General features: G+C 38.7%; 1 protein-coding gene across 1 annotated transcript in view; it reads left to right on the top strand.

Moving 5' to 3' along the window:
- LOC123758948 (uncharacterized) overlaps positions 1 to 13,320 on the top strand; it is a 33,742-nt gene that overhangs the window by 11,816 nt on the left and 8,606 nt on the right. The window lies entirely within an intron of this gene.

Genomic DNA, 13,320 nt, shown 5'->3' with positions numbered 1-13,320 from the left:
GAGGCAGGGCAGTGCTGGGCTAGGGTCAGGAGCAGTGTGTTAGTGTTGGTGCAGTGTAGGACACAGCCAGGAACTGAGGCAGGGCAGTGCTGGGCTAGGGTCAGGAGCAGTGTGTTAGTGTTGGTGCAGTGTAGGACAGCCAGGAACTGAGGCAGGGCAGTGCTGGGCTAGGGTCAGGAGCAGTGTGTTGGTGTTGGTGCAGTGTAGGACACAGCCAAGTACTGAGGCAGGGCAGTGCTGGGCTAGGGTCAGGAGCAGTGTGTTAGTGTTGGTGCAGTGTAGGACACAGCCAGGTACTGAGGCAGGGCAGTGCTGTGCTAGGGTCAGGAGCAGTGTGTTGGAGCAGTGTATGACACGACCTTCGTCTTTGATGAAAATGAGTACTTAACAGTGAACGACGGCGATGGGTACTAGCCACGGGAGAGGTGAAGATGTTAATTACTCTAAGAAGATGATGGGCACCGTACTCGAACAGTCACTTACTGTGACTTATTCCGGAATATCGACATTGGCACAGTGGGGGAAGAGGGTTCGACTCCACTCTAGACAGCCGACAGTCGACTCTCACTATTCACTTGCATCCAAGTATTTATAAAATACTTTTGATAATTACGGGCGGGAGGAAGATAATTTAATATGTGAACAATTGTAACCAAAACTTAGAGATGCCCACATGATACTTGGGCCTGGTAACTCTCAATGAAGGAATAAAAAGGAACGAATGGACACACCATATGGACAGTTTTTAGTATTATACATTTATTTAATTAGTTCAGTATAATAAATCCTAATCTGTCTTCCCTATCAAGGCAATAGAATTATCAACATTTGTGATGTTTGGATCAAATGGGACCAGTACACAGTCAAGATACAGCAGTGATGAAGTTTCCGTGTAGACACCACATCGCCAGTCTTCAGTGATCAGATATTATGTACCCTACTCTGCTCTCCTCTCGCTCTATTACACACTTATCTATCCCCATCTTACTTATGGTATCTGTGCATAGTGTTCAACCTCTGCAAACTCCCTCAAGCCCATCATCACCCAGCAAAAATCTGCTATCAGGACAATAATAAACACAGCCAACACACAGCTCCCCTGTTTAAATCCCTAAACATGCTAAACATAAATTCACTCCATACATTCTCTTGTGTCAATTACATTTATAAAACCCTTTTCTTAAATGCAAACCCTGCCCTGAAACTCTTCCTGGACAGATGTAATAGACACATACTCACCACACCAGACATAAATATCTTTTTGATATCCCCAGAGTCAAATTTAATCTGTGTAAACACTCTATGCAAATAAAGGGACCTAGTCTATGGAACTCACTCTCTAATGAATTGAAAAACTGTCCAACTTTTGCCTTATTCAAAAATAAAACCAAAAACTATCTAATTTCATCTTCATAGTTTCCTACCTAGTGCTTTAACTTGCACTGTATATAGTGCTATCCAATCCCCCAATATCTGTACCTAAGCCATATTACTTTACCATTGTAATCTTATGATATTTCAACCATGATATCATCTGATATCATGGTTGAAATATTGAGTGCATATCTACTGCATTATTCCTTGAAATGATCCTCAAATTGTGCCTTAGTGGACCAATGTATAACCCTGAACTTTGATCCTACTGTACCTAGTAATCCTTGTTCATCATAGTGCATTGTTATTACTATAGTAATCCTTGTTCATTATAGTGCATTGTTATTACTATAGTAATCCTTGTTCATCATAGTGCATTGTTATTACTATAGTAATCCTTGTTCATCATAGTGCATTGTTATTACTATAGTAATCCTTGTTCATTATAGTGCATTGTTATTACTATAGTAATCCTTGTTCATCATAGTGCATTGTTATTACTATAGTAATCCTTGTTCATTATAGTGCATTGTTATTACTATAGTAATCCTTGTTCATCATAGTGCATTGTTATTACTATAGTAATCCTTGTTCATCATAGTGCATTGTTATTACTATAGTAATCCTTGTTCATTATAGTGCATTGTTATTACTATAGTAATCCTTGTTCATCATAGTGCATTGTTATTACTATAGTAATCCTTGTTCATCATAGTGCATTGTTATTACTATAGTAATCCTTGTTCATTATAGTCCATTGTTATTACTATAGTAATCCTTGTTCATTATAGTCCATTGTTATTACTATAGTAATCCTTGTTCATCATAGTGCATTGTTATTACTATAGTAATCCTTGTTCATTATAGTGCATTGTTATTACTATAGTAATCCTTGTTCATTATAGTCCATTGTTATTACTATAGTAATCCTTGTTCATCATAGTGCATTGTTATTACTATAGTAATCCTTGTTCATCATAGTGCATTGTTATTACTATAGTAATCCTTGTTCATTATAGTGCATTGTTATTACTATAGTAATCCTTGTTCATCATAGTGCATTGTTATTACTATAGTAATCCTTGTTCATTATAGTGCATTGTTATTACTATAGTAATCCTTGTTCATCATAGTGCATTGTTATTACTATAGTAATCCTTGTTCATTATAGTGCATTGTTATTACTATAGTAATCCTTGTTCATTATAGTCCATTGTTATTACTATAGTAATCCTTGTTCATCATAGTGCATTGTTATTACTATAGTAATCCTTGTTCATTATAGTGCATTGTTATTACTATAGTAATCCTTGTTCATTATAGTGCATTGTTATTACTATAGTAATCCTTGTTCATTATAGTGCATTGTTATTACTATAGTAATCCTTGTTCATCATAGTGCATTGTTATTACTATAGTAATCCTTGTTCATTATAGTGCATTGTTATTACTATAGTAATCCTTGTTCATTATAGTGCATTGTTATTACTATAGTAATCCTTGTTCATTATAGTCCATTGTTATTACTATAGTAATCCTTGTTCATTATAGTCCATTGTTATTACTATAGTAATCCTTGTTCATTATAGTGCATTGTTATTACTATAGTAATCCTTGTTCATCATAGTGCATTGTTATTACTATAGTAATCCTTGTTCATCATAGTGCATTGTTATTACTATAGTAATCCTTGTTCATTATAGTCCATTCTTATTACTATATATTATTCATTGTTATTACTATATATTATTATAATCCTTGTTTTTGTCTCAAAATTTCTTACAATGTATCTGTAAACATTTTCTATCAACTTTACTATAATTTTTCTACTTAAAATTATCCGTACCTGTACTTGTAAAGTAAAGCCGTAAAGTACCTGTAAACATTTTTTGTCAATCATACTGTGAATTATCTACTTGAAATTATCTGTTGGTTTAAGGACTTGCCCGAAACGCTATGCGTGCTAGTGGCTTTACAAGAATGTCAAATCAACTTCATTACTATGTTCTCTCTTAACCCCCAATGTACCTTCTTGTATATCTTGAGATGGTTATCTTGAGATGATTTCGGGGCTTTTTAGTGTCCCAGCGGCCCGGTCCTCGACCAGGCCTCCACCCCCAGGAAGCAGCCCGTGACAGCTGGCTAACACCCAGGTACCTATTTACTGCTAGGTAACAGGGGCATAGGATGAAAGAAACTCTGCCCATTGTTTCTCGCCGGCGCCTGGCATCGAACCCGGGACCACAGGATCACAAGTCCAGTGTGCTGTCCGCTCGGCCGACCGGCTCCTTATAACTATAAGGATAATATAACTAAATAAATACATAAATAACAACCTTTGAGACTTCTCTAGGTGAGGTTTGTGTGCCCTTACCTCACATCCCCGTGACAGTCTCCTAAGTCAGGTATCTCACACGTCTCCACTCATGTAAGCTTCTTCAGGTTATCTTGAGATGATTTCGGGGCTTTTTTAGTGTCCCCGCGGCCCGGTCCTCGACCAGGCCTCCATGCACCCCCAGGAAGCAGCCCGTGACAGCTGACTAACACCCAGGTACCTATTTTACTGCTAGGTAACAGGGGCATAGGGTGAAAGAAACTCTGCCCATTGTTTCTCGGCGGGCGCCTGGGATCGAACCCAGGACCACAGGATCACAAGTCACGCGTGCTGTCCTCTCGGCCGACCGGCTCCCCGATAACTTCAACAACTGTTACAACCTAGCCTATCATAACCTAACATAACTAAGTCAGTAAGTAATGTTCTTAATATAATATAATAATATTAATTCAAATAAATCAGTTTGATTTTTTAAAATAACGAAAATCATTTTGCCTAATGGGCAAATCGGGGCTTGCATACTAGTCCGAGTAGTGCGGTCTGGCTATTAGGTATAACATGTATATTTTTATATATTATATATATATATATATATATATATATATATATATATATATATATATATATATATATATATATGTCGTACCTAGTAGCCAGAACTCACTTCTCAGCCTACTATGCATGGCCCGATTTGCCTAATAAGCCTAGTTTTCATGAATTAATGTTTTTTCGACAACCTAACCTACCTAACCTAACCTAACCTAACCTATAAAGATAGGTTAGGTTAGGTTAGGTAGGGTTGGTTAGGTTCGGTCATATATCTACGTTAATTTTAACTCCAATAAAAAAAATTGACCTCATACATAATGAAGTGGGTAGCTTTATCATTTCATAAGAAAAAAATTAGAGAAAATATATTAATTCAGTAAAACTTGGCTTATTAGGCAAATCGGGCCTCGCATAGTAGGCTGTGAAGTGAGTTCTGGCTATAGGTACGACATATATTATATATATATATATATATATATTATGTGTATATACATACACACCTGTTCTCTACAGTCATGTCATAGGCAGCGTAGGGGACGGACGTTTGAGGGTCCTCCCCTGCGTTTGCACTCGTTATCGGGGGTGTAATTGTACCTCCTGCAGTTACGAAGCCTAATAGCCAATCTGGAACACACACATACACACCAGGTGTGTCTGAAACTTGGTTATCACCTGCACTTGTGAATTACAAGTGGCATTTGTAGCTGTGTTGCTGACCTGCGAGGGGAGGCTGTTGATCAGGCCTCAGGCGTCCCCCTCCTCACTCGTCTATTGGGCCTAAACCACACTTGTATGAGGTACAGAGCAATAGCTCTTTTGTTAGAAACAAACTTTTGACTAACACAAGACAGAACACGGTTCAATGGGTATAAATTGGATAAGTGGAAGGGAAGAATAGAAGTAACTGCAAAGGGCCTATTGGCCTATACTTCCTCTTGATGCTTCTATATTGGTACAGAGTCTTGAAGTGGGTAGAATATAGTTGTGCATTAATTGGCTGTTGATTGCTGGTGATGACTTTTTGATGTGTAGTACCTCGCTGATGTCGAGCCGCCTGCTATCACTGTACCTATCGATGATTTCTGTGTTGTTTGTTAAGATTTCTCTGGTGATGGTCTGGTTGTGAGAAGAGATTATATGTTCCTTGATGGAGCCCTGTTGTTTATACACTGTTAATCGCCTGGAAAGAGACGTTGTTGTCTTGCCTATATACTGAGTTCTTTGGGGCTTACAGTCCCCAAGTGGGCATTTAAAGGCATAGACAATATTGGTTTCCTTCATGGCTATCTGCTTGGTGTCTGGCGAGTTTTTCATGAGTAGATTTGCCGTTTTTGGGGTTTTATAGCAAATTGTCAATTGTATTTTCTGATTTTTGTCTGTAGGGATAAGAAGGAGGCATTTGAGCGGAATTCTGTGTTGAGTTTCACTTACGAGATGGAGAATAATGGGAAGCTGCCCTTCTGGATGTAACAGTCAGTGGAAAGAGGCGGAGGCTTCCACACTGTAGTCTACACTAAGGAAACAAACATAGGCATGTGCCTCAATGCCAACAGTGACTGCCCAGACAGGTACAAGAGGAGTGCTGTCAACGCTTACGTCGACCGTGCTCTGCCACAGCTCAGGATGGAAGCAAGTCGATGAAGAACTCTGTAGGGTAAGGCAGGTCCTAGTCAACAACGGCTTCTCTAAAGGTTTTATTGAGGATATCATAAAAAGAATGGTGAAATAGCCATGCAACCTCTGAAGAGTCAACCAACATATATATATATATATATATATATATATATATATATATATATATATATATATATATATATATATATATATATATATATATATATATTAGTATATTTTGGTAGCAGTCTTTCCTGTAGACATATATTATTAAATATGACCGAAAAAGTAAGATTAATAATTCTAACACGAATTTTCTCAATCTTTCGTACATTACGCTTCACTGTTGGAGGTAAATCAAAAATCACTTCTCCAAAATTCATTTTTATTTCTAGTCTGACGCGACACGGGCGCGTTTCGTAAAACTTATTACATTTTCAAAGACTTCACAAATACACAACTGATTAGAACTTGCGTTTCCCTGATTTTATATCTACATTTGAGTGAGGTGGGAAGGGTGATGTGGCATTAACACAAGACAGAACACTAGGGGATATTAATAGGGTATTAAAAGTATCAACACAAGACAGAACAGAAACAATGGGTATTGAATAGAAGTGTTTGTAGAAAGCCTATTGGTCCATATTTCTTGATGCTTCTATATTGGAGCGGAGTCTTGAGGTGGGTAGAATATAGTTGTGCAATAATTGGCTGTTGATTGCTGGTGTTGACTTCTTGATGTGTAGTGCCTCGCAAACGTCAAGCCGCCTGCTATCGCTGTATCTATCGATGATTTCTGTGTTGTTTACTAGGATTTCTCTGGCGATGGTTTGGTTATGGGAAGAGATTATATGTTCCTTAATGGAGCCCTGTTGCTTATGCATCGTTAAACGCCTAGAAAGAGATGTTGTTGTCTTGCCTATATACTGGGTTTTTTGGAGCTTACAGTCCCCAAGTGGGCATTTGAAGGCATAGACGACGTTAGTCTCTTTTAAAGCGTTCTGTTTTGTGTCTGGAGAGTTTCTCATGAGTAGGCTGGCCGTTTTTCTGGTTTTATAGTAAATCGTCAGTTGTATCCTCTGATTTTTGTCTGTAGGGATAACGTTTCTATTAACAATATCTTTCAGGACCCTTTCCTCCGTTTTATGAGCTGTGGAAAAGAAGTTCCTGTAAAATAGTCTAATAGGGGGTATAGGTGTTGTGTTAGTTGTCTCTTCGGAGGTTGCATGGCTTTTCACTTTCCTTCTTATGATGTCTTCGATGAAACCATTGGAGAAGCCGTTATTGACTAGGACCTGCCTTACCCTACAGAGTTCTTCGTCGACTTGCTTCCATTCTGAGCTGTGGCTGAGAGCACGGTCGACGTATGCGTTAACAACACTCCTCTTGTACCTGTCAGGGCAGTCGCTGTTGGCATTTAGGCACATTCCTATGTTTGTTTCCTTTGTGTAGACTGCAGTGTGGAAACCTCCGCCCTTTTCCATGACTGTTACATCTAGAAAAGGCAGCTTCCCATCCTTTTCCGTCTCGTAAGTGAAACGCAGCACGGAACTCTGCTCAAATGCCTCCTTCAGCTCCTGCAGATGTCTGACATCAGGTACCTGTGTAAAAATGTCGTCAACATACCTGCAGTATATGGCCGGTTTCAAGTTCATGTCGACTAAGACTTTTTGCTCGATGGTACCCATGTAGAAGTTTGCAAACAGGACACCTAGGGGAGAACCCATGGCGACCCCATCTACTTGCTTATACATGTGCCCATCCGGGCTCAAGAAGGGTGCCTCTTTAGTACAAGCTTGGAGTAGTTTCCTCAGAATACTTTCTGGCATGTCAAGAGGAGTACAGGCTGGATCACGATACACTCTGTCGGCTATCATTCCGATTGTCTCGTCCACAGGTACGTTGGTAAACAGCGATTCTACGTCCAACGAGGCTCTTATCCCTGTGGCCCGTGCGCCCCGCAGTAAGTCCACAAATTCCTTTGGAGACTTCAGGCTGAAGGCGCAAGGAACATAAGGAGTCAGCAGATTCATAAGGAGTCCACAAATTCCAAAGGAATTTGTGGACTTACTGCGGGGCGCACGGGCCACAGGGATAAGAGCCTCGTTGGACGTAGAATCGCTGTTTACCAACGTACCTGTGGACGAGACAATCGGAATGATAGCCGACAGAGTGTATCGTGATCCAGCCTGTACTCCTCTTGACATGCCAGAAAGTATTCTGAGGAAACTACTCCAAGCTTGTACTAAAGAGGCACCCTTCTTGAGCCCGGATGGGCACATGTATAAGCAAGTAGATGGGGTCGCCATGGGTTCTCCCCTAGGTGTCCTGTTTGCAAACTTCTACATGGGTACCATCGAGCAAAAAGTCTTAGTCGACATGAACTTGAAACCGGCCATATACTGCAGGTATGTTGACGACATTTTTACACAGGTACCTGATGTCAGACATCTGCAGGAGCTGAAGGAGGCATTTGAGCAGAGTTCCGTGCTGCGTTTCACTTACGAGACGGAAAAGGATGGGAAGCTGCCTTTTCTAGATGTAACAGTCATGGAAAAGGGCGGAGGTTTCCACACTGCAGTCTACACAAAGGAAACAAACATAGGAATGTGCCTAAATGCCAACAGCGACTGCCCTGACAGGTACAAGAGGAGTGTTGTTAACGCATACGTCGACCGTGCTCTCAGCCACAGCTCAGAATGGAAGCAAGTCGACGAAGAACTCTGTAGGGTAAGGCAGGTCCTAGTCAATAACGGCTTCTCCAATGGTTTCATCGAAGACATCATAAGAAGGAAAGTGAAAAGCCATGCAACCTCCGAAGAGACAACTAACACAACACCTATACCCCCTATTAGACTATTTTACAGGAACTTCTTTTCCACAGCTCATAAAACGGAGGAAAGGGTCCTGAAAGATATTGTTAATAGAAACGTTATCCCTACAGACAAAAATCAGAGGATACAACTGACGATTTACTATAAAACCAGAAAAACGGCCAGCCTACTCATGAGAAACTCTCCAGACACAAAACAGAACGCTTTAAAAGAGACTAACGTCGTCTATGCCTTCAAATGCCCACTTGGGGACTGTAAGCTCCAAAAAACCCAGTATATAGGCAAGACAACAACATCTCTTTCTAGGCGTTTAACGATGCATAAGCAACAGGGCTCCATTAAGGAACATACTGTATAATCTCTTCCCATAACCAAACCATCGCCAGAGAAATCCTAGTAAACAACACAGAAATCATCGATAGATACAGCGATAGCAGGCGGCTTGACGTTTGCGAGGCACTACACATCAAGAAGTCAACACCAGCAATCAACAGCCAATTATTGCACAACTATATTCTACCCACCTCAAGACTCCGCTCCAATATAGAAGCATCAAGAAATATGGACCAATAGGCTTTCTACAAACACTTCTATTCAATACCCATTGTTTCTGTTCTGTCTTGTGTTGATACTTTTAATACCCTATTAATATCCCCTAGTGTTCTGTCTTGTGTTAATGCCACATCACCCTTCCCACCTCACTCAAATGTAGATATAAAATCAGGGAAACGCAAGTTCTAATCAGTTGTGTATTTGTGAAGTCTTTGAAAATGTAATAAGTTTTACGAAACGCGCCCGTGTCGCGTCAGACTAGAAATAAAAATGAATTTTGGAGAAGTGATTTTTGATTTACCTCCAACAGTGAAGCGTAATGTACGAAAGATTGAGAAAATTCGTGTTAGAATTATTAATCTTACTTTTTCGGTCATATTTAATAATATATATATATATATATATATATATATATATATATATATATATATATATATATATATATATATATATATATATATATATTATATATATATGTCGTACCTGGTAGCCAGAACGCACTTTTCAGCCTACTATGCATGGCCCGATTTGCCTAATAAGCCAACTTTTCATGAATTAATTGTTTTTCGACTACCTAACCTACCTAACCTAACCTAACCTAACTTTTTCTGCTACCTAACCTAACCTAACCTATAAAGATAGGTTAGGGAGGGTTGGTTAGGTTTGGTCATATATCTACGTTAATTTTAACTCCAATAAAAAAAATTGATCTCATATATAATGAAATGGGTAGCTTTATCATTTCATAAGAAAAAAATTAGAGAAAATATAGGGATACATAAGGGATAAATGGGGGATGAAGCACATAAGAACATAAGAATAAAGGTAACTGAGGAAGGCCTATTGGCCCATACGAGGCAGCTTCTATCTACATACAAAAATTAATCAGGTGTAATTGGCCTGTTATGTTGAACAGTGTCTTCTGTGTTGGCATCGTTATGTTCTGGTCTTGTCCTTACTCTCATGGTGGGTAGAGTATATAGTTCCGTGATTTGGGTGTTCATTGTAGGTTGTACTATTCTTAAGAATAGAACAACCCTATTTTTTTATTAAGGCCTGTCGGCCGTCTATCACTCCATCAAAGGAGGACGTAATGTATGGGGGTTTGATAGGGCTGGTAAGATAAGGGGTCATACCTGAAATATAAAGCATAAGGCATCGTAGCTGAAATTGAAACAGAAATAGGTTTATTAAGGTATAAATATACATAAAGTGATGATGCAGTTCAAGCTATTCTCACCCCATTTAGTATATGATGTACTAAATTCATTATATATATATATATATATATATATATATATATATATATATATATATATATATATATATATATATATATATATATATATATATATATATATCGCCTGGAAAGATATATATATATATATATATATATATATATATATATATATATATATATATATATATAATATATATATATATATATATATAATGAATTTAGTACATCATATACTAAATGGGGTGAGAATAGCTTGAACTACATCATCACTTTATGTATATTTATACCTTAATAAACCTATTTCTGTTTCAATTTCAGCTACGATGCCTTATGCTATATATTTCAGGTATGACCCCTTATGCTTCATTTACCTGAATTTACCTGAAGGCCACTAACACTCAAATGGCCTCAATGAGAACAGGAAGCCTGCAGCTTGTCAAAGGTTCCCCCATTTGCCCTGATGATTTTTTCCAGCTGAATTAAAAATGTAACAGAGTTTTCGCTTTAACGGCTTCAGCGGGTAGGCGATTCCAAGGGATTGTAACCCTGTGAGTGAAAAAGCATCTCCCGTCTTCAGTCCTACATTGTGGCTTGTTGAGCTTGATAATATTGCTCCTTGTGTGTGTGTTACATCTGAACTTTTGAAGAACTTGTCCGGAACAACATCCTCCAAATTGTTCTGAATTTTTATTATTTCTGGATTTTATGATTCAAGTGTGATATCTCATGCTTTACGTTTCATGTATGATCCCTCATGTTGTGTGTATCAGGTATGATCCCTCATGTTGTGTGTTTCATGTATGATCCCTCATGTTGTGTGTTCCATGTATGATCCCTCATGTTGTGTGTTCCATGTATGATCCCTCATGTTGTGTGTTTCATGTATGATCCCTCATGTTGTGTGTTCCATGTATGATCCCTCATGTTGTGTGTTTCATGTATGATCCCTCATGTTGTGTGTTCCATGTATGATCCCTCATGTTGTGTGTTCCATGTATGATCCCTCATGTTGTGTGTTTCATGTATGATCCCTCATGTTGTGTGTTTCATGTATGATCCCTCATGTTGTGTGTTCCATGTATGATCCCTCATGTTGTGTGTTTCATGTATGATCCCTCATGTTGTGTGTTCCATGTATGATCCCTCATGTTGTGTGTTCCATGTATGATCCCTCATGTTGTGTGTTCCATGTATGATCCCTCATGTTGTGTGTTTCATGTATGATCCCTCATGTTGTGTGTTTCATGTATGATCCCTCATGTTGTGTGTTCCATGTATGATCCCTCATGTTGTGTGTTTCATGTATGATCACTCATGTTGTGTGTATCAGGTATGATCCCTCATGTTGTGTGTATCAGGTATGATCCCTCATGTTGTGTGTTTCAGGTATGATCACTCATGTTGTGTGTATCAGGTATGATGACTCATGTTGTGTGTATCAGGTATGATGACTCATGTTGTGTGTTTCATGTATGATCCCTCATGTTGTGTGTTTCATGTATGATGACTCATGTTGTGTGTTTCATGTATGATGACTCATGTTGTGTGTTTCATGTATGATGACTCATGTTGTGTGTTTCATGTATGATCCCTCATGTTGTGTGTTTCATGTATGATGACTCATGTTGTGTGTTTCATGTATGATCCCTCATGTTGTGTGTTTCATGTATGATCCCTCATGTTGTGTGTTTCATGTATGATGACTCATGTTGTGTGTTTCATGTATGATCCCTCATGTTGTGTGTTTCATGTATGATCCCTCATGTTGTGTGTTTCATGTATGATCCCTCATGTTGTGTGTTTCATGTATGATCCCTCATGTTGTGTGTTTCATGTATGATGACTCATGTTGTGTGTTTCATGTATGATCCCTCATGTTGTGTGTTTCATGTATGATGACTCATGTTGTGTGTTTCATGTATGATCCCTCATGTTGTGTGTTTCATGTATGATGACTCATGTTGTGTGTTTCATGTATGATCCCTCATGTTGTGTGTATCAGGTATGATCCCTCATGTTGTGTGTATCAGGTATGATCCCTCATGTTGTGTGTTTCATGTATGATGACTCATGTTGTGTGTATCAGGTATGATCCCTCATGTTGTATGTTTCATGTATGATCCCTCATGTTGTGTGTATCATGTATGATGACTCATGTTGTGTGTTTCAGGTATGATGACTCATGTTGTATGTTTCATGTATGATCCCTCATGTTGTGTGTATCAGGTATGATCCCTCATGTTGTGTGTATCAGGTATGATGACTCATGTTGTGTGTTTCATGCATGATCACTCATGTTGTATGTTTCATGTATGATCCCTCATGTTGTGTGTATCATGTATGATGACTCATGTTGTGTGTTTCATGTATGATCCCTCATGTTGTGTGTTTCATGTATGATCCCTCATGTTGTGTGTATCATGTATGATGACTCATGTTGTGTGTTTCATGTATGATCCCTCATGTTGTGTGTTTCATGTATGATCCCTCATGTTGTGTGTATCATGATGATGACTCATGTTGTGTGTTTCAGGTATGATGACTCATGTTGTGTTTCATGTATGATGACTCATGTTGTGTGTTTCAGGTATGATGACTCATGTTGTGTGTTTCATGCATGATCACTCATGTTGTATGTTTCATGTATGATCCCTCATGTTGTGTGTATCATGTATGATGACTCATGTTGTGTGTTTCATGTATGATCCCTCATGTTGTGTGTTTCATTTATGATCCCTCATGTTGTGTGTATCATGTATGATGACTCATGTTGTGTGTTTCAGGTATGATGACTCATGTTGTGTTTCATGTATGATGACTCA

The sequence above is a fragment of the Procambarus clarkii genome, chromosome 31 (assembly GCF_040958095.1).
Source record: "Procambarus clarkii isolate CNS0578487 chromosome 31, FALCON_Pclarkii_2.0, whole genome shotgun sequence".
NCBI classification, from domain to species: domain Eukaryota; kingdom Metazoa; phylum Arthropoda; class Malacostraca; order Decapoda; family Cambaridae; genus Procambarus; species Procambarus clarkii.
The sequence above is the reverse complement of the archived record's forward strand: the minus strand, read 5'-3'. Positions and strand labels throughout refer to the sequence as shown.